Source organism: Mustelus asterias, chromosome 1, assembly GCF_964213995.1.
Source record: "Mustelus asterias chromosome 1, sMusAst1.hap1.1, whole genome shotgun sequence".
Classification (NCBI taxonomy): Eukaryota; Metazoa; Chordata; class Chondrichthyes; order Carcharhiniformes; family Triakidae; genus Mustelus; species Mustelus asterias.
In genome coordinates, this window is record NC_135801.1 from 129,966,789 (window position 1) to 129,989,689 (window position 22,901).

The window sequence follows — 22,901 nt, forward strand, 5'->3', positions numbered from 1 at the left end:
AAATCCCCTGAACAAATAATCAAAAAAAAAGGGTCAGCAAGGTAAAATACTTTTCTTTCTTGGACACTATGAAAGTGAGCACAAATTACCCTTCACAATGTTCTTCGCTAAGAGCTTCACTAACTTCAGGATCTTCCAATATGTGCTGACAGCTTCCTTAACAAGATTTACTTATGTAATGAACATTAAAATCCTCCCTGGGCTCTGAAGAAAAGTTATATGGAATCAAAGTGTTAACTCTATTTCTTGCTCCACAGATGTTGCCAGATCTGATGGGATTTCCAAAATTTCCTGTTAAAAGCTCTTCCTCCACTCTAACAAGTTGCTGCCACTTAGTCAATGCATTACCTGTCTGATGGCACAGGAATGTCATACCTCACATGCCAGCCATAATCTGAAATATGTGGTCATGTTACAAATAAACTTGAGAACAATGCCTGTGAGAGGCAAGGGACTATTGAACAGAACTCTATGCATTATGCAGCTGATCCTCTATGAGGAACAAGCAATAGCTCTGGTGGGGAGGCACATCAGTCTGACTATGAAGAAATTGGATGCCATACAAATGCCAAGGAATCTCTATGAAGAAATAGACAGCTAGAATCTTCCTTATCCTTCACTGTGTCCTTCATCTGAAATGTTTATATTTTACCATTTTTAGTTTATGCCTGATTAGTGTAAGGGCAGGCAAAGGGTGAGGAGGATGATGATGATAAGGAGGAGAAGCATGGGGAAACAATATGGCATTGATGCTGTAAGCAGACGATGATGGAGTGAGATATTGCATGAACTGAGTTGGAGTATTCATAGAATCATAGAATCCTACAGTGCAGAAGGAGGCTATTTGGCCCATCGAGTCTGCACTGGCCACAATCCCACCTAGGTCCTATCCCTGCAACCCCACATATTTTACCCTGCTTCTCCCTCTACCCTATGCATCCCAGGACACTGAGGGGCAATTTAGCATGGCCAATGCTTCTAACCCGCACATCTTTGGACCGTGGGAGGAAATCGGAGTACACAGAAGAAACCCATGCAGACATGGGGAGAATGTGCAAACTCCACACAGACAGTGACCCATGCCGGGAATCGAACACAGGTCCCAGGAGCTTGAGGCAGCAGTGTGTCTATAAGCGTTAGGGGGTGGGGTATGCATGGGAGGAGGCAAGGGGCTAAAATGTCTCTGCAAACTGGGTTCAGGGAGAAAGAGAATACTGCTGTGTACTGGGGATGAGGAACTAGTTGTAGGGTCAGAGCAACTGTTTCAGCCACCAATGTGTGATCGCCAAATACATGTTAAAAGCAGTGAGCTAAATTTTCCGGTCTCGCTTGCTGCAGGAATCATCATAGGTGGGACGGAAAATTTGATGATCCAAAGATCCGTTAACCTTGGGCAGGAATTTCCAGTCTCAGGGCGGGTGCAACAGGAAAATGCCACCCAATGTTTTTTATACATGGATAGGTGACAAATGGAAAACTATTTTGATTCAACAAATTACCCCAGTTGTATATCAATATACAAATTCAACTATTATCGAATTATTTAGGGGAGGTGATGACCTAGTGGTATTATTGCTAGACTTTTAATCCAGAAACTCAGCTAATGTGGGATCCGGTTTCGAATCCTGCCACAGCAGATGATGAAATTTGAATTCAATAAAAATATTTGGAATTAAGAATCCACTGATGACCATGAACCTGTTGTCGATTGTTGGAAAATCCCATCTGGTTCATTATTCCTTAGGGAAGGAAATCTGCCCTCCTTACCTGGTCTAGCCCAGATGTTACTCCAGAGTCACAGCAATGTGGTTGACTCTCAACTTCCCTCTGAAATGGCATAGCAAGCCACTCAATTTCAACGACAACTAGGGATGGGCAATAAATGCTGACCAGCCAGCGACGCCCATGTCCCAAGAATAATTAAGAAAAGAAAATTGAATACTCATTTCCACCACTTAGCATCCTTCGAATATTTAAATCAATTAGGTCATTTTTTTATGGTCAAAGCTAACTTGGACCATTAGTCACATTGTGATAAGCCAATAACAATATTGTTGTTCCATGCTGCAATAAGCAAGCAACACAATGCAATCTTAAAACAATATGAAAAATGATGTAAGCCCAGCAAACTCAAATGTTAAATCACTTCTCTCAATTCTCCGGCTCTATTTTAAGGGTGATTGTGTATTTAAGAGTAAGACTGCTTCGCAGAATTGTGTTGACTGTTTGAGAATTGTGTTTCCTGCTCAAGGGAGAAGGATTAAATTGAAAGTTTATTACCTTTAATTCCCCAGTGAATTTTGCTCATAAAACTGGGAAGTGTGCATTGATGCAAAACCTAGATAGTTTAAGATTTTCTGCTTTACTCACTGCTGCTCATTTGAGTTAATCATCATCAGTGCCAGAGAGTATCTGGACCCTCCCACGATTGAGTGAGCCATGGATTCCCTCATGATTACCAATCACAATTCTATTTGCTGCTACATTGACAGAAGATCTACATACTGCATGAACAGGTTTTCTTCAAAGACTGGTCTTGCGTTCACTGTTCGAAATAACAGCTGGAAGAAATAGCATCTCTTTTGGTCTGCTACCGGTGGATAAATGGTGCTATGTTTGAGTCTCCAAACCAACCCACTGAGAAATGAAAACCAAAATTGAAAATGCTGGAAAAAGGCAATGGGGTAAAAATCCTGTGAAGCACCTTAGGCCGTTTTGCTCCTTAATTAAAATGCCAGTTATTGATGGTGATGTTGTATAGCTCAAGGTGCTTCTGGTGCTGAACTCCTGTGACCTACTCTCCACCTTGTGAGGAGAGAACTGGACCCCAAAAGGTGACCTTCCTTACAGAAACAGAATACAAGGGAGTGGGAATAAATAGGATGGCTTCAGCCTTTCTGATACTAAAGAAGATTTCTCTTCTTCGTTCATAACTTAATTTTCCAATATTGCACTGCCAATAGCAAACCTCATCCACTGGCACCACATGTGTGGGCAATGAATGGTTAGAAGATCATGTACAATGGACACCCAAATTTTCAATATATGCTGTGCATCCTCGTGAGGGTGCCGATGATGTTGATGGCAGCCTGTTCTGTTGGTGTCAGTGTGTCTGGACTTGAAGCATTTCCTGCAAGCTTTGATAATGTTTATGCTGAAGTAGGCTGCAGCAGGATTGAGCAGGGAGTAGCAGAGATGTGAAGGGAAAATGAAGTTTTATCTTGGCTGTCCTGGTCAGATCATTAAATTTAATGCTGCATTACAGCCAGGTCCCGGGGTTAATGCTGGTGTCACTTATATTCTCTGCCACCTCTTCCTGTAACCTCAGTACTCATCAACCATTAGAGATGAAGGGGATCTCCCTGCTGCTCACTTGGTCAATGAACCCCTTCAGTGCTGCATCTGAGAATCTGGGACTCTGGATGACGCCATGCAGCTTTCTCTGCCATGTTATTACTATCCACTACTTACCATGAGCTATTCTCCTTTAAGAGTCTGCAGGATGCCCTTATGTGGTGGCTTCGCCACCAGATATCCCAAACCCCATTCAGCAACCTGTCCAAAGGGGAATGCAGTTTGCAGTGGCAGATCACCAATTTACCTTAGATATGACCCAGCCGAAGCATAGAGCGAAGGCCTCATGATGATTCCTTTGGGTTGGCAGTGTGCACACTTTGCCCACTGTCTGCCTCATTAATACAGTAAGAAGTCTCACAACACCAGGTTAAAGTCCAACAGGTTTATTTGGTAGCAAAAGCCACTAGCTTTCGGAGTGCTGCTCCTTCATCAGGTAAGTGGGAATTCTGTTCACAAACAGGGCATATAAAGACACAAACTCAATTTACAAGATAATGGTTGGAATGCGAGTCTTTACAGGTAATCAAGTCTTAAAGGTACAGACAATGTGAGTGGAGAGAGGGTTAAACACAGGTTAAAGAGATGTGTATTGTCTCCAGCCAAGACAGTTAGTGAGATTTTGCAAGCCCAGGCAAGTCGCGGGGGTTACAGATAGTGTGACATGAACCCAATATCCCGGTTGAGGCCGTCCTCATGTGTGCAGAACTTGGCTATCAGTCTCTGCTCAGGGACTCTGCACTGTCGTGTGTTGTGAAGGCCGCCTTGGAGAATGCTTACCCGAAGATCAGAGGCCGAATGCCCGTGACTGCTGAAGTGTTCGGAACACTTCGGAACATTTCCTCTGACTCGAAACGTTGGCTCTATTCTCTCTCCACAGATGCTATCAGACCTGCTGAGATTTTCCAGCATTTGCTGTTTTTCTTGTAATTAGTTGCTGGATTGGCTGAAATGTTGTCAAGAGTCAACAATCGACTGTGGCAGTTTTGCCGATTGGCTTTCGGGCCTGTCATTGGGGTCTGTACCGTCCCAACTAAATTAAGCCCTATGTCTATATCTAACCCTGATTTGTCTAGACAGGCATATCTATAAAATTACGGCAGTGTGATGAGCTCCATTCACTGATCATCATTATTGGAATTGGGTTAGTACCGAGAACTTTAATCATTGACCAATATTAATAGGATTGGGTTTAGTGATTTAATCAGCTTCATTCATTAAATTGTGTTTATGGGATTGAATTTATTATCTTTATGGCAAGAGCCTCAATAAGAGGAAAGGGATTTAGGTGTCCAATTATACAAATCACTAAAAGCCAGTGCACAGATACAAAGTGTAATCATAAAAGCTAATGGATTGTTGAACTTTATCTTAAGGTAGGGGGCGGGGGGGGGAGGGTGTTGTACAAGGGGGATGTAGTTATCTTTGGTGAAACTAAATCTGGAATGAATGTGTTCAATTTAGGACCACATTTTAAGAATTTGGAGGGGTGCAGCTCAGATTCACTAGAATGGACTGAGGTCTTAAAGGGCTTAATTAGCAGGGCAGGTTGCATAAACTTTGCTTGTGTTCTCTTGAATTTAGGATTTTGAGGAATGGTTCAATTGAAATATTTAAAATAATAAAGGGATTTGGTGGGGGGGGCGGGGAGGGGGAGTTAGATACAGAGAAACTTTGCTCTGGTGGAACAAACCAGAAATGAAGCACAATTTTACAGCTATAGTTAGGTCATTCAGGTGTGAAATCAAGAAGTATCTTTCTGCACAAAACACCTGCAATTATCCAAAAGATGTGGGCCAGAATTCTGCATTGCTCAGATGGGGAGGGTGGGCGCCCAATCCAGAAATGCATGAAATCATGTAAAAAGATATCAGGCCCACGTCCCAATGTCATTGCAAACTCGCAATGGTCGGTGGGCGGGTGCGAGAGCCAGAAAGATGTCCGCCGACTATCCAGCAGGCAACTTGGCCAATTCTAGGGCCAATCGAACATCATTTTAAGGTGGACCGTCTGCCTTTACAATTGGCGGGCGGGTTGATAGGCCAGGCAGCCTTTACGTTCTAGCTTCTACCTCGCCCCAGGGCAAGATGAACTGTCCGGGCTGAAACGATATTACAAAATGGTTTCGGGGGACTGAGGTTTGTGTCTCAATGTGCTGCTTATGCACTCTCCACATAGTTTTTTCCGTCACTATTTAGTTTTCATGGATCAGCTGCTTCCTGAGACAGCTCCCCTGCGGGTGCACCTTCAAAGCACCAGCTCGCACCCTCCCTTTTCTTGGTGCTCACCCTCTACCCGACCTCCCTGGCATCGCTGAGCCATTCACACAGCATGTTTCACATTAGCTACCCATTAATTGGCCAGCCAGTGAAAAATTACACTCTGGGGCCAACTGCGGCCGGGAACATATTTCACATCTGCTTCTGGGCCGATCGAGAGCGTGTGCCTAATGGACTAAAAATTCAAGTTGTGATGTCAATTGACGTTTTTAAGACTGAGAAGGGTATCTAGGGATATGGATCAAAGGTGAATAAATGGAGCTGAGGTATTGATCAGTCATGATTGAATTCAACAGCAGAATTGATTTGGTGGTCAGAGTAGTCTGCTCATATATTCATGTTTAGTATATTAATATTCATATATTCCTATGTTTAGTGCGGGGAGCTTCATTCATTGGTTTGCACAATTCAGGTTGAGCTTAAACACCAAACTTTGTGTTATGTTGCTTAATATTGGAGACTTCAAAACAAAAAAACAGAAAATCCCTTATTAATACTAATCTCCACCAGATAATTAAGGTCAGCGAAGGACTTACCTGTTCACTGACCTCAATCTGAAAAAGATAGACTCATTTGAGAGAAGACCAGACTTACAAAGAAATCCTTCTATTTGTGTAGACCCATCAACAATCAGCTTAAAATGTAGGTTAATCTTTTTTCTACTGGCATACCAAATTTAAAAAGTGAATGTTTTTCTTTAGAGATGGCAATGTCGGAAAGTCCACTTTCTCAGCTTAATCCACAATCACTTTCCGTAGCGATCAGTATCTTGGCCACGCATTAGTCCATATGACAGGCTATTCTTAGTAACCCAAAGTATTTCAAGAGCTGGGAAACTGGAAAGTTCCCCTTCTCTACTGCGCAGTCACTTGTGATGATCTAAAACAAATGAGGAACAAAATAATTTCTCTCCTTTCCACTTACATCATGGTCAGTGTATCAGTGGGAATTTTATTAGCACATGTCAATACGATAATTCTCTGTTGTAATTTTTAGGGAACTTTTTTGGTAACAATTTGTGGCTTTGTGCAACATCAATTAATTCATTGTAAATGTCATTGCTGTGAGGTAAGTGAGCTAATTAAATGTCACCTGCATTCTTTCAATACCACATCCTTATAATGGAGATGTATCACTGAGGGCAGTCTACTCTAAGCTAGCCAAGGAAATTCCTGTTTTCCTCAATTGCTTGCTTTTGAATTTTTTTCCCCTTTACATGGGTCACTTAAAAGGTTACTTAAACACCTCACTGATTTTAAAGACCTATTAACCATAGTTACTAAAATAAATGCTAATGCCATGATTGTATTTATTTGTATCTTCATCAAGTGTTGGTCATAACTCATCCATGTCCTTTGATTACCCACTCTCAGTCCCAATTGATCCCTCAAGCCAGGTGACCCTCTTCTGCTGTGTTGCCCTTAAAGGGACAGTCACCACAGGGGCTCAGACCCTGGTAATAGAACGCTTAACATTCACCCTCCATGACCTCTTCAAACAACTGTTCTTTCTTACATAATATACATTGCAGCACCACTAGCTGGAGGTCAGCTAGAAGTCACTTATTGAAGAACATTTCGATACAGTCAATAAAACCTCAGTGTGAGCATCAAAGGAGATCAATATCATGGAACATTCTGGTAGGCAGCTGGTTCACAATTCTCATGATCCTAAACATGAAATTGGGCAATAAGTGTAGTTATACAATATAAAATACACCCAAAAATTGGTGATTGAGAGACATTTATCACTGCTGCTGAGAGACAGTTTTGGGTGGAAAGTATCCTCATCATGTCATGCCTTCAATTAACAACGAACATTGCACAGGCAGAGTGCCCATGATGCTGCAGCAATTTCCAAACATGGTTTCAACAAAATATCAGCCAAAAGCCTAGATAAAATGGTTTAGTTAACCGTTTAAACAATCTTCCACTGATATTTTTCCAAATTACCATTGAGTATCAGGAGAACATTAGTTAAATGTGTGATCCACTGTCTCCATTCAAGATGCCTGAGCAGATATCACAGTAGGCATTCCAGCCAAACTTCTGGCCCATTGATGCCTCTCGCCAACATGTAGAACCTGGAAATCAGGTCAACAAGAAGTGAATGAGTGACAGACGTCAGTCACTTTGTTCTGAATTTAGAGACATGGGTATGTGCGCAAATATTTCTCTTCAATATATTTGGGTCAATTCAGTTGAATGCATTTTTCTGTTTAGAATATTAGGGCCCTGAAGTTTCAGGGATCCGGGGACATGGTGAGTGGTCGGTGTGTAAGGGGGTCTGTTGACTAATCACCCGCTACAACTCCAGTGGAGAGACTTCTGCCAACTCACAGAAAAATGATATAAACAACCAAACATAGAATTACAATGGTCGAGCAATAGAGCCTCCAGGGAACTTCAGGACCCAGAACTGGTTAATAGCAATATGTGGCTTCAACTTATTACAAATGGGTTAGACCTAGAGGTTGTCACTTCTAGTGGTGCACAAGGCAGACAAAACTCATGCTTATTTCTGTTTCTGTAGCTAGTTTTTCCTGGACATGTTGTTATAGCGTGAGGGATGCCCCTCCACAGCAAGCATGGTTTGCTGAGAGACTCTCAGAGAGGCTGTCCTGCACTAACCACTGGAAGGATTGACAGGTTGACAATCAACCTGTTTGGCCATTTTATGAATGGATCTTCCATAGCCTTGAAGCCCTGCAGAGTGGGTCTTGAACTTGGAATTTCTGGCTCAGAGGCAGGGACATTACCCACTGTGCCACAACACCTCTGCCAAAATGGTTTTGTGGGAATTTCTGGGGAATCCTAAAAGGCCATGAAGATAATTCTGAAATTGTAGATACAAAATGACTAATGGTAACTCCATGAGGACTTTCCTGACTCTCGGTTACCTATCATGTGAAAATGTTAGTCATGCTTTCAGTTTAGTTACTTCTCTGGAGTATGTACTCCAAATTCAAAAGCACAAATCTGCAGAACAAACTCAATACTTAGAGGAACTGAAATTCCAGCAGCATCAGTCACATTCTGTAGAAAAGCACAGAAGCCATAGATCCTTTTCTAATAGCTTTGAAGCCAAGATCACAGGGAACTGAAATAAGCAATTGCCTCATTGAGCTGAACAGCAGACCAAGAAGAAGATGTTATCGATTTGATCTTAAAAAACTTAACTGACTCATTCTCCGTGCCAAGAAAGATCAAAACCACTTGTGTACGCTCCTATATATTTACTGGCCATTGTTGTGTCATCTCTATGAACAGAAAAACAAAAGTTGTGGTCTTTGAGTCTGCTGAAGGGGCATCCTGACTCAAAATGTTGGCTCTATTCTCTCTCCACAGATGCTGTCAGACCTGCTGAGATTTTCCATCATTTTCTGTTTTTGTTTCAGATTGCTGCATCCACGATATTTTGTTTTTATCTTAAGTGGTGGTCTTAATATCTGACAAATGTTTAAAGGGTTATAAACCGTTAGCTGTGCCTCAACTGTGTATTGTGGACACTTCTGGGCACCATATTTCAGGAAAAATGCAAAGGCCTTAGGACAGGATTTGCAGGAGATTTGCCAGGATCTTATCAGGGATGAGAATCTTCAGTTATGAGGAGAGGTTGGAAAAGTTGTTCTCCTTGGAACAGAGAGGGTGCAGAGATGTCAATAGAGGCATTCACGATGTTGAGGGGTTTGATAGAGTAGCTGGAGCAAAGTGGTTCTCATAGGAAACTGGGTTGATAAGCAGAGGTTGTAGTTTTAAAATTATTGGCAAAAGATTTAGGGGAGAGTTGCTGGGATCTGGAAAGCTGTTGCTCAAAATGTGTTCAAAGCTAATTCCATAAAAAACTTGAGGATGAGGAATGTACTTACAGACTTACAGACAAAAAGCAGGAACGAGGTGGGATTAAGCACGTCTCTCCTTTCAAAGAGCCAGCACAGATAAATTGGGCTAAATGGCCTCTTATGATGTATGTTTCCATGACACCAGGATCTTTCCTTTTTAATTATAGGGGAGCAGTGTCGCTTGACATTATTATCAGACTAATCTCTGTGCAAAACTGTTAACAGATTCTTGATCCAGCATCACAGTAATATTCACTGAAACTGATAACGCTCCCAGCAAAGCCATGATCTCATGTGTCAGCTTTTATTTAGCCCTGCATCATTTCAATATAATTTACATACACAGAAACTACAGAAAGTATCATTGTATTTTCATTTAGATGAAGAGATGATAGCGGAAGTTTTCCTGTTATTTGTATAGTTTACATTGTTATCCACTCAATTCATGTGCTATGAATGCACTGATGTGAGGGGCAATGTTTCATTTCACACAATTGTTTCCATTTTTCCGGTTTAATTGAAGGGAGTGGGGGAGGGGGTTAGGAGTTCCTGTTTCTTCATTTTCTCAATTGTGCAGGCCACAAACGTTTTGCAGCAAATCAAATTAGATCATTAGGAATATTCAAGAAGGGAGGAAGGGATAAACCAGGAAACTACAGGCCAGTCAGCCTAACCTCAGTGGTGGGGAAACTATTGCAAGCAAGAGACAGAATTAATTTGCATTAATCTGCATTAGGGCGGCACGGTGGCACAGTGGTTAGCACGGCTGCCTCACAGCACCAGGGACCTGGGTTCAATTCCTGGCTTGGGTCGCTGTCCGTGTGGAGTCTGCACATTCTCCCTGTGTCTGCGTGGGTTTCCTCCCACAGTCCGAAAGACGTGCTGGTTAGGCTCATTGGCCATGCTAAATTCTTCCTCAGTGTACCAGAGTGTGGCGACTGGGGAAATTTCACAGTAACTTCATTACAGTGTTGATGTAAGCCTACTTGTGGCACTAATATATAAATAAATAGAGGCAGGGATTAATCAAGAACAGTCAGCATGGTTTTGTTAAGGGGAGGTCATGTCTGACCAACTTGATTGAATTTTTCGAAGAGGTGACCAGGTGTGTAGATGAGGGCAATACATTTGATGTAGTTTTCCTGGACAACAAGGCTTTTGACAAGGTCCCATATGGAAGACTCATAGCGAACGTGTGAGCCCATGAGATCCAAAGAAATTTGGTAAATTGTATACAGAATTGGTTGTGTGGCAGGAAGCAGAGGATGATGGTCGAGGGGTGTTTTTCAGACTGGAATACTGGGCAGGATATAGCGGCCTTGCTCGAGCGAGACAGGAAATTCCCATCCGAGGTCAACGGACATTTCCATTGTCTGCTCCTCGCCTGCTCCAATTCAGTGGCAGGCGGGGCAGTGGAACTCCAGCGACTGTATCCAGTGGGGTTCTGCAGGGATCAGTGTTGGGGCCCTTATTGTTTGTGATTTACATAAATTATTTAGACTTGAATGTAGGAGGGTTGATCACTAAGATTGTGAATGATATGAAAATTGGTGGGGTGGTAAATAGTAAGGAGGATGGCCTTAGATAACAGGAGGATATAGACGGGCTGGTCAGATGGGCTGATCAGTGGCACATGGAATTCAATACGGAAAAGTGTGAGGTGATGCACTTTGGCAGGAAAAATAAGACAATGGAATACTTGATGAACAGCAGGGCCCTGGGAAGCACTAAGGATCAGAGAGTCCTTGATATGCATGTACACCGGTCCCTTAACATAGTAGAAATAGAAAATGCCGGAAAATCTCAGCAGGTCTGACAGCATCTGTGGGGAGAGAATAGAGCCAATGTTTCGAGTCTAGATGACCCTTCATCAGAGCTGAGATGGGAGAATTGTGGCCTTTATTGGTGATAAAAGCCAGGAAGCCTCAAGTACATCCCCTCTTCATCATAGCTGCTCACTCAGCCCTATTCTTTTAACACTGTTTTTTTAAGTCTCCAGGCTGACGTGGTGGGCCAAGAACACCACAAGTTTGCCACCCAGCGAGAATCCTGTTTCAGTCCCGAAGCCTGATTCGACGGGCATCAGGATTCCCGCTTGCGGGCCCTAAGAATCCCTCCACAATATCTTCCCCAATTTTTCAGTTAATTTGTTTTGCACTCCTGTTCTCAGGGGAAAGAAAACAGTCGAAGTAAATGTTTTCAACTGAATTTTTTCCTTTTAACGGGTGGATGCGGGTGGTTTGGACACATCTCAGGAGGAATGGTGTGTTCTGCTGAACTGAGTTCGGCTGCAATTTTTGAGACTGGAGCCTGGGCAGCGCTGGAAAGAAATACAATTCCAGTCGGGAACCTTTCAATTTATCCATAAGAACAAGGACAGATTTTCCTGTAGGGTAGGTACCTAGGACACCAACTAATGTGATCAAAATATATCGATAATCTCCCATTGTTAGATAATGCTTGGCTAGTTAGTGAGGTGAAGCTAAAGGAAAGAAAAAGGGAAGGGAATAAAAATACCTCATTTTATTTATTCAGCAGCTGATGATTAACAATTCAAATAAATGCAAAATATTGCAACCATAAGCAGCACTGCTGCCATGAAAGAAAGCTCAAAGATATATTTAAAGCAAACACGTCTTCAATGATCACTGATCACAATTGCTCTTTAATGTCAGCTGTATGATGAGAGAAAATAGTGTTACAGTTCATTATATATTACAGGAGAAGCAGTTTAGGTAGTTGTGTGTTACGAGGCTATAATTGTTCTTCATGGCATTGTAATGAGAGAGAAACTGAAGCAGCTTCTACGTTCGTCATCTTAGCATTTTTACTCCTAAATACCATTACATTTTTTAGAGTACAGACTCTTTCAATCAGAGCATCATACAATCCCTACAGTGCAGAAGGAGGCCATTTGGCCCATCAAGCCTGCACCGACAACAATCCCACCCAGGCTCTATCACCCTTACCCCATGTATTTACCCTGCCAATCTCACTGACACTAAGGGGCAATTTAGCATAGACAATGAACTTAACCTGTACATCTTTGGACTGTGGGAGGAAATTGGAGCACCTGGAGGAAACCCATGCAGACATGGAGAGAATGAGCAAACTCCACATAGTCACCTGAGGCCAGAATCGAACCCGTGTCCTTGGCGCTATGAGGCAGCAGTGCTAACCACTGTGTCACCGTGCCACGCAAAAGCTCAACGGTAAACTTTTCTGTAAAGTTTCATTCTTAGATCATTTTTGTAAAATTACCAACATCATTACACTGATTGTTCATTGGACTACATGGATATTAATCCTACATGAATCAAATAAAGAGCATCATGAATTACCAACAGTGAGTTAATGTACATTGTGGAATATATGCCGGAAAGTAGTGGCTGTTCTCCTTTTACCCAATCAACTCGAAACATCAGGCGTTCACATTTGCAACACAATGTTCAGTCATTGTAGCAACCAATATTGCCTAAATTAATTGAATGATAATGAGTTGTATGCTAATGACATTATAATGAAGTTTCCATGGATTGTAAGCAAAAGCTTCATTGAATCTTGATCTTCTAATCTTAACTTTTTTTTTCCTTCTCCATGGATTGGCACTTTGACGTGTTGGAGAGGCTTGTGCCCTCCAATCATTTGAACAATGCACCGGGAGCTCCTTGCTGCTGATAGGGCGGTACGGTCAGGGGGAAAGGGCCAGACAAAGTACAGTATCAAAAGCCCTCAATGGCAGAATCAGCCGAAGGAAGATAATGGGCGGAATTCTATGTCCCTTTAGCTGCGATTTGGGCTGTAAATTGCAGCAACTCATTCAAAAGTCCGTTAACTTCAGTGGGAGTGGAAGATCCTGTCAGCAGGAGGGGTCGTAAAATTCCTCCCTCGGTGTGTCACTGTCTGTGAAAGCAGAAGGCAGCTGCAGTGGCGAGGTATCCTGCTTTGACACATCACTGAAGACTGAACACCAACCTGTTCTGGATATATGGATAACGAAGAATTGTCATTGTTCAACACAAAGATTCAAGTGTATCACTCAATTCATGTTGGTGACTGATGCCCTCTGGACAAATTATAAACCCCTGTTTATTCAATGATGAATATCCACCTAGCACCAAGACATCATAAGATCCGAAAGTCCAAGGGGAAGAAGATCAGTGTCTCAGCCCTAAAGCAGGCCAACTGAAGAAAGGAATACCAAATGCAGCTCACGAACAATCTGGAAAATCTTCACATATCCAACTCAATTCCAGAACAACGGAATCAGATAAAGTCAGCTGCACTGGACTCCTGTGCCCAGACCTTTGGGATTGAGCATTGTCGTCACCAGGACTGATTTGAAAACAATAATGCTGAAATATGTGACATCCGTGATCAAGTCTGGCTGAACAACTGAAGGTCACAAGCCAATAAGACAGCATTTGGCAGATGCCCAATGACAAATCTAGAAGATAAAGGACAAAGGGTGGGGAGAGACAGCCAGAGAGAAGCAACACTGTGCTGACCATCATGACATGCAAAGCTTTTTGAAGCCACCGGGACCCTGTAAAGGCCAAGTTTAAAGTTTAGTTATTAGTGTCACAAGTTGGCTTACATTAACACTGCAATAAAGCTACTGTCAAAATCCCCTAGAGTCAAACAGACAAAAGCTCTTTCACTGTGAAGATGTTGCTTCTCTTCTGAAGGAAGATAATATCACCCGTCAATGCTGAAAAAAACATTTCAATCACCCCTCAACCGTGAATCCACAGTGGCAGCTGATACTTTTCAGGCTATTTCCCCTGTACCATATGGTAGACTCCATGGGTGAACGACCATCGATGGGAGAGCTGTGACAAGCAATCACACAGATGAAAAACAACAAGGCTCTGGCCAAAAGGATTTTCCAACCGAAGTCTTCGAAGCTGGCACAGCCCTGTTTGCATCAAACTCCATACGCTCAATTTAAGAATTTTCAAAGAAAAAGAACTCCCATCTGACTTCAGGAAAGCAACAACTGTAACTTCTTTCAAGAAAGCAGATAAATTAAGCTGTAGAAACTATCAAGGTATTTACCTCTTGTCCTGAGCAGGGAAACACCTGGTGCACAACCTCCTGAATTACCTACTTCCTGCTACCAAGGAAATCTACCCACTGACACAGAGTGGCTTTAGACCTTCCAGAGGAATGCCTGACATGGTCTTTTTTGACAGAAAAATCCAAGAAAAATGTCACAAAAGAAAAATGTCAGGCATTCTTCATTGAATTCATCAACCTAACCAAAGCATTACGTCACGAGCTCTGATGAAGGGTCATCCAGACGGAAACTGGCTCTATTCTCTCTCCGCAGATGCTGTAAGACCTGCTGAGATTTTCCAGCATTTTGTGTTTTTGTTGCATTAAATCGCGCATCTCCGCAGATTGCACTCCAAAGATTTGGATGTCCAAGAAACTTTACCACAATCTTTCTTTCAATTGCCTCATAATTTTTTTAAATTAATTTGCAGGATGTGGGCATCGCTGACTAGGCCAGCATTTATTATCCATCCCTAATTGCCTTTGTGAAGATGGTGTTGAGCTGTTTTCCTGAACTACTGCAGTCCCTGTGGTGTAGGTACACCCACAGTGTGGTTAGGGAAGGAGTTACAGGATGTTGGCCCAGCAACAGTGAAGAATGAGGATATATTTCCAAACCAGGTTGGTGAGTGACTTGGAGAAAAACTTCCAGGTGGTGGTGTTCCCATGCATCTGCTGTCCTTGTCCTTCCAGATGGTAATGGTTGTGGATCTGGAAAGTGCTGCCTAAAGGGCCTTGGTGAGTTCCTGCACTGCATCGTGTAGACATGGCTGCCACTGTTCATTGGTGGTGGGAGTGTGGATATTTTTGGAAAGGGTACCAATCAAGCGGGCTGCTTTGTCCTGGGCGGTATCGAGTTTCCCGAGTATTTTTGCAGCTGCACTCATTCAGACAAGTGGAGAGTATTCTATCACATACCTGACCTGTTCCTTTTAGATGCTGGATAGGCTTTGGGGAGTCAGGCGGCGGGTTATTCACCACAGGATTCCCAGCCTTTGGCGTGCTCTGATAGCCACAATAATTATATGATTAGTCCAATTCAGTTTCTGGTCAATGGTAATGCCACAATTTTGATATGATACAACTGTCTTGAGAGGAAAATCTGAAACGGAAACCTTCAAAATACGGACCTGTGTAAACCCAGGCTATGTAAGAAGTCTGTAGATTTCTGAAGAAGTCTGTAGACATCATGGCAACCTAGGCTATGTGATGGCCCTCTATTTACAATCTACCTGACAGTGACTATTCACTTCGAAGGTTAACAGCTCTCTGGTGTCAGTATTAAGAATACTCTTCAACCAGAATTGCCTCCAGGCCAAATCTAAACTAACCACCACATAGATGTACGTGATCTACAGTTTGTGGATGATTGCTGTGTCATTGCCCACTCTATCAGATTTGTAAGCAGCTCTCAATCTCTTCAATTCTGCATTCAAAAAACTTGGCCTGTTCTTGAATTTTGCCAAAAGAAACCAACACCTGGTCAAATATTCCACCTGCCATATATGTTGAAGTAGTGACTCTGTAAAATGTTGACCACTTCCTATATATTGGGACCACCTCTCTCAAATGGCTGCCATTGACAAGGAGATCCAACAACAGATCAGCTGTGCCAGCTCAACCTTCTACAAACTACGGCAGTGTGCACTTGACAGCAAAGACCTCATAAAGTAAACAAAGGTCCTATGGTACAGAGCAGTTGCTGCCATTCTGTTCCTGTACTGTAATGAGACCTGGACTAGTCAGGGCAGCATGGTGGCACAGTGGCTAGCATTGCTGCCAGTGCCAAGAACCTGGGTTCGATTCCAACCTTGTGTGACTGTCTGTGTGGAGTTTGTATGTTCTTCCTGTGTCTACATGGGTTTCCTCTGGGTGTTCCGGTTTCCTCCTACAATCCGAAGATGTGCAGGTTAGGTGGATTGGCCATGCTAAATTCTCCCTTTGTCTCCAAAGATGTGTAGGTTAGATGGGAGGAGGGAAGGACAAAGAAAACACTTTTTCAAGTTCTCCTTGAAGCGTGGCTTCATGAAGAGTTTGCTACCAATCGTTCAAAATGGTGACAACCTGTCCATCACAAACTGAGTCATAACATCTTAATGATGAGACAGAGCAGTGGCAGAGAAGAAAAGAAAATGAAGCAAATCCAGCATTCCAGTTCCCACCACCTGGTGGGACAACCTGCCCCATATGCCCAAAGATCTGCAGGTTACATGAAGCCCCAAAGCAGAAATTCATGACCCTAAGTCGATATTATCCTCGGATTAAGGGACAATTGATGATTACAGCAGCAATTCTTCATCCTTATCCATTTTCTTTCCCCACTGAGCAGATACTAAAAAGAGAGAAATGACTCAAGGTGGGGAATTTTCCCAAACAAGCTGGCTGTACCACAGATCATCTCACACAACCCAACACACCCCCAGATGCTGTGTTTAAAGGTCACTTAAGTCCTTTGTTCTAAATTACTTGCTTCCATTTTCATCCACAAATGACCTCAGAAAACTTCCATGTAAAGCGAACCATCAAACACCACCACAACAGCAAAATATGTATCTATAACAATTGTTCACTGCTTTATAAGCAGAAGCCATAATAAATTGATGTGGTTTGTGTCACTGCTAGACATGATGACAAACATCACAGGTGAATGAGGCCATTCAGCCAGCTATCACATGATTCCATACCTAGTCATAGCATCAAAGTGTCTTTTGAATTATATCAGGATTTGTTTTGACTCGAAGACCTTTCCAGATATGAATCACTCTTTGAATGAAGAGGTGCTTCTTCACATCAGTGCTGAGCCTGCTTTTTGCTGGCTTATAGCTACATCTGATGCTGTTGCAGATTTGGTTTCACTTGTGAGAAGAATGCACGCTAGCCCTGAAGTGGGTGGTGCCAGAATGAGAGTCAGGTTAAAATCCAGCAGTTTGTAATGGCTGCACTTCATTTGTATTCCACTTCCCAACCAAAACAGTTGGGAGATTGAGCTGCTTCCTGGCTGCTAACATCATCCAGCTGCAGTCAGTCTGAGGGCAGGACGCGTCAGTACCTCTAACCTGGCTAGATGAGTAAGTGGCGAGGGTCACAAGTTGAGGGGGAACAACCTGGGTCAAAGGAAAGCCAAGATTCCCACCTGGGGCCTAGAACAGTCCTTTTGGCCCATAAGGACACTTTTTAAAAATGTATAACAGTTAAGTAACTTGGCTTCTGGCTGCACCCTCAGGCATGGCCTAGCAGGGAAACCACCACTACCTCAATGGAGTCTGACCTGCCTCTTTAAAGATACCCCACTTGGCTTGAGGTGGGTGATCTTGCCACCAGCAATATAAAGTTGTGGTCAGTCAGGTTGGGGTGGGAAAGTAGTCGGTATAAATAGAGCTAAAGTCAAGGTCTGACCATTTTTTTGAACCAAAATCCAAAGAAGCTGGGAATTAATGTCAGGTTATTCATGTTAACATTTCCAGTATACAGTTTTATCAGAACTGAAAACAGAAAGGTTGTATCCAAAAGGCAAACTTAACAGGAAAGGACAGGATAGGTAAAGATAAACTATTTCCACTGATTGGGGATTCTAGAACTAGGGGGCATAGTCTAAAGATTAGGGCAGACTGTTCAGGAGATATATTAGGAAGCACTTCTACACACAAAGGTTGGTAAAGATTTGGAACTCTCTTCCACAAAATGGCAGTTGATACTAGATCAGTTGGTAATTTTAAATCTGAGATTGATAAAATTTTGTTCAGCAAAGGTATTAAGAATCCGAGCCAAAGGCAGGTATATGAAGTTAGGCCACAGATCAACCATGATCTAACTGAATGGCAGAACAGAACTGAGGGGCTGAATGGTCTACTCCTGTTCCTATGTTCCTACTGATGTGAGTGGGATTGCTCTGTATTTCCACCATTCTCTCCTTTAGTTTTTGATTTAACTTTTTTCTAACCTTACCTCAGCAGAGCTCTTTAGACAGCACCTTCCAAATCCATGACCGCTACCATCTAGAAGGACAAGGACAGTAGATATATGGGAACACCAGCACTTGGGAGTTTCCCTTGAAGTCACTCAACATCCTGTCTTGGAAATATATCACCGCTCCTTCACTGTCACTGGGTCAGAATCCTGGAACTCTCTCGCTAACAGCACTGTGGATGGACGTACACAAGAACTGCCGCAGTTCAAGAAGGCAGCTCACTACCAACTTCTTCAGGGCAATTAGGGATAGGTGATGAATGCTAGCCTAATCAGCGAAGCCCACATCTCTTGAAGGAAGAAAACAAAATTCACTCCCTTGAGGTGAGCAATCTGCCATGTAGCGCTTCTTTGCACTGCATCCAAGACTTGAACGTTTCCCTTGTGCCTCAACTGAAAATCACTTGTGATTTTCCATGATCCTTATATTTTTGGAGATTTATGTTGTAACGTTTCCCAGTGGAGATGAATGCATATGCTCATAATATCAAGGGCAGGTTAAATTGAGCAGAAACACTGTGATTATTATTCAGGAGCTAGGAGATGATGATCAGAGTTTGAACGCATTAATGTATTTTATTCCAGTTCTGGAAATTACTGAACACCAAGGGTGGGATTTTCCGGCTGTGCTTGTCCCAAAACCGGAAAATCCTGCCCGAGGCCAACGATCTTTGCATGGTCCGCCCCTCTCCCCCTTCTTCACCACCCCCCCCCCACCACGCCCACTACGATTCCTGTGGCAGGGGAATGGGAAAATTCCCCCCCAACAGTGAGGAGCAGACATGTCCTTCCTTCCGAGCACGATGCCATCAATTTTCACAAACTGAGCTCACACCATGTATTTCTTCAGCTTTTTCTTTCTGAAAATTACTTTGTCTAAGCAATGCACAAATATAAACTCAAAACAGCAAACCAAAGGAAAAGTCTGTGACACCCAGTGATATTCTGATCCAAACACTTGCTGTGCCATGTGGCATTATTGCCCAATTTACACAGCAGGAAGCTATTCTTTTTTTCTTTTTTCTCAGTAGAGTTCCAAATCTGAAAATTTCAAGAATGATGGCATTAAAAAACATGATGTGCTCCAAAAACAGTCACCTCTTGCACCTTAGCCAGTCAATCTCAAGCTTCTAGTTGTAACAGTCATGAATAACTGCTCAGTGAAAGGTATGAACACCCTAATGCCAAAGGGATTAGTTCAACATTCTGAAGAAGGTCAGTCATCCTCGAAGCTGATTATCAAAAGCTGAAATCAGGGTCATTGAGATCACTCTGGAGATTGGATGAGATGGATTACAATGGATTCGTATGACTGAAGCAGAACATGCACCCATCGATGTTCCACAGTATTGACTTGGCCAGCCACTGCAGGGTTAGTGCCTGGAAATATCCACTGGCAGTTCAATACTGTAAATTCCAGGCCATAATGCGCTGGGAGTGGTGGCTGTGGATGGCTTAGTGACCAGCCTTTAAAAAACAAAGGCTGGCTGAAGATTGCAACACAGGCAGGGAAATAAGCAGGAAAGTGAGCAGAGCATATGTTAACAGTCAGGTGGCTGCTTTGGATAGCGCAAGAAAAATCTTCTCCAAAACCTCTAGGAGGGACATCCTGATGCCACTGGATGGCAAGAGGAGACCATCACACCTCACCAAGAACATCGGGCAGAGGTGGCATGACTTGGTCTGCCATGCATGGATACAGTGCCAGAAAGGACTCAATGATCGACTGCGCTCAGCAAGGTTGAATACTGAGTTGCCATGGTCCAGTGTGGAGAAGTATGGAAGGATGCCAGTCCTTAGTTGAACTCATCAGTGTACAAAGAACAAAGAACAGAACAGCACAGGAACAGACTCTTCGGCCCTCCAAGCCTGCGCCAATCACGCTTACCTATCAAAACCAACCGCTTAAATCCCTCTATTCCCCGTCTGTTCATGTGTCTATCCAGATGAGATTTAAATGGCACTAAAGTATCTGCCTTATCCACCTCACTTGGCAGTGCATTCCAGGCCCCCACCACCCTCTGTGTAAAAAACTTGCCCCGCACATCTCTACTGAACCTTTCCCCCTTTATCTTGAACTTGTGCCCTCGTGTAATTGTCATTTCGGCCCTGGGAAAAAGCTTCCAACTCTTTACCTTATCCATACCCCTCATCATTTTATAAACTTCTATCAGGTTGCCCCTCAGCCTCTGTCTTTCCAGGGAGAACAATCCCAGTTTATTCAATCTTTCCTCATAGCTAATACCCTCCATACCAGGCAACATCCTGGTAAACCTTTTCTGTATTCTCTCCAAAGGTAGTGTGGTGACCAGAATTGGACACAGTATTCCAAATGTGGCCTAACCAATGTTTTATACAACTGTAACATAATTTGCCAACTTTTATACTTGATGCCCCATCCGAAGAAGGCAAGCATGCCATATGCTTTCTTCACCACCTTTTCCACCTGTGCTGCCACTTTGAAGGATCTGTGGACCTGTACTCCCAGATTTCTCTGTGTGTCTACGCTCCTGGTGGTTCTGCCATTTATTTTGTAGCTCCCACCTGAATTGGACCTACATCACCTCGCATTTGTCTGGATTAAATTCCATCTGCCATTTCACCGCCCAATTTTCCAGCTATCTATACCCTGCTGTATCCTCTGACAATCTTCATCACTATCCGCAACTCCACCAACATTAACATCATCCACAAACTTACTAATCTGACCAGCTACGTTTTCTTCCAAGTCATTTATATATATTACCAACAGCAGAGGTTCCAGCAATGATCCCTGCGGAACACCACTAGTCATGATGTGGAGATGCCGGCGTTGGACTGGGGTAAACACAGCTAGAAGTTTAACAACACCAGGTTAAAGTCCAACAGGTTTATTTGGTAGCAAATACCACTAGCTTTCGGAGCGCTGCCCCTTCGTCAGGTGGAGTGGAGAAATGCTCACAAACAGGGCATACAGAGACACAAACTCAATTTACAGAATTTGCAGAATTTCACTGGCTGTCCTGTCCTGAGACAATACACATCTCTTTAACCTGTGCTTAATGCTCCCTCCACTCACATTGTTTGTACCTTTAAGACTTGATTATCTGTAAAGACTGCATTCCAATCATTATTCTGTAAATTGAGTTTGTGTCTCTGTATGCCCTGTTTGTGAGCATTTCTCCACTCCACCTGATGAAGGGGCAGCGCTCCGAAAGCTAGTGGCATTTGCTACCAAATAAACCTGTTGGACTTTAACCTGGTGTTGTTAAACTTCTTACTGTGAACACCACTAGTTACAGACCTCCATTCAGAAAAACACCCTTCCACCACTACCTTCTGTCTTCTATGGCCAAGCCAGTTCTGAATCCATCTAGCTAGTTCACCCCTGATCCCGTGAGATTTAATCTTTTGCATTAGCCTGCCATGAGGGACCTTGTCAAATATCTTACTAAAGTCCATGTAGACAACATTCACATCCCATCCCTCATCAATCAAAAAACTCAAATTAAATTAGTGAGACATGACCTCCCTCGTACAAAACCATGCTTTCTGTCACTAACAAGATCATTCAAATGTGTATGGATCCTATCTCTAAGAATCTTCTCCAACAATTTCACTATCACTGATGTCAAGCTCATAATTACCCGAGTTATCCTTGCTACCCTTCTTAAATAATGGGACAACATTTGTCATCCTCCAATCCTCTGGGACCTCACCAGTGGCCAACGAGGAAACAAAGATTTCTGCTAGAGGCCCAGCAATTTCATCTCTTGTCTCCCTCAGTAACCTGGGATAGATGCCATTTGGCTCTGGGGATTAATGCTTTTTAATTCACCTAACACTTCCTCCCTCATAATGGTGACTTGTTCTCAAGGGTTTACACACCCCTCTGAGATATCATCAACCGACTGTCCCTCTCCTTTGTGAATACTGATGCAAAGTACTCATTAAGGATCTCACCCACTTTCTTTGGTTCTACACATAATTTCCCTCCTTTGTCCTTGAGTGGACCAACTCTTTCTCTAGCTGCTCTCTTGTTCCAAATATATGTATAAAATGCCTTGGGATTCTCCTTAATCCTGTCTGTCAAGGACATTTTGTGACCCCTTTTTGCCCTCCTAACTCCCTGTTTGAGCTCTTTTCTACTTTCCCTGTATTCTTCAAATGCTTCATCTATTTTTAGTTGCCGAGACCTCATGTTTGCATCCTTTTTCTTTTTGATGGACTTGCAATTTCCCTGGTCATCCATGGTTTCTGAATCCTGCCTTTCCTGTCCCTTTTCTTAGGCACATGCCTGTCCTGCACTCCGATCAACTGCTCCTTAAAAGACTCCCACATGCCAAATGTGGATTTACCCTCAAACAGCCTCTCCCAAACAACAGTGTTCAAATCCTGCCTAATCCCGTTGTAGTTAGCCTTCC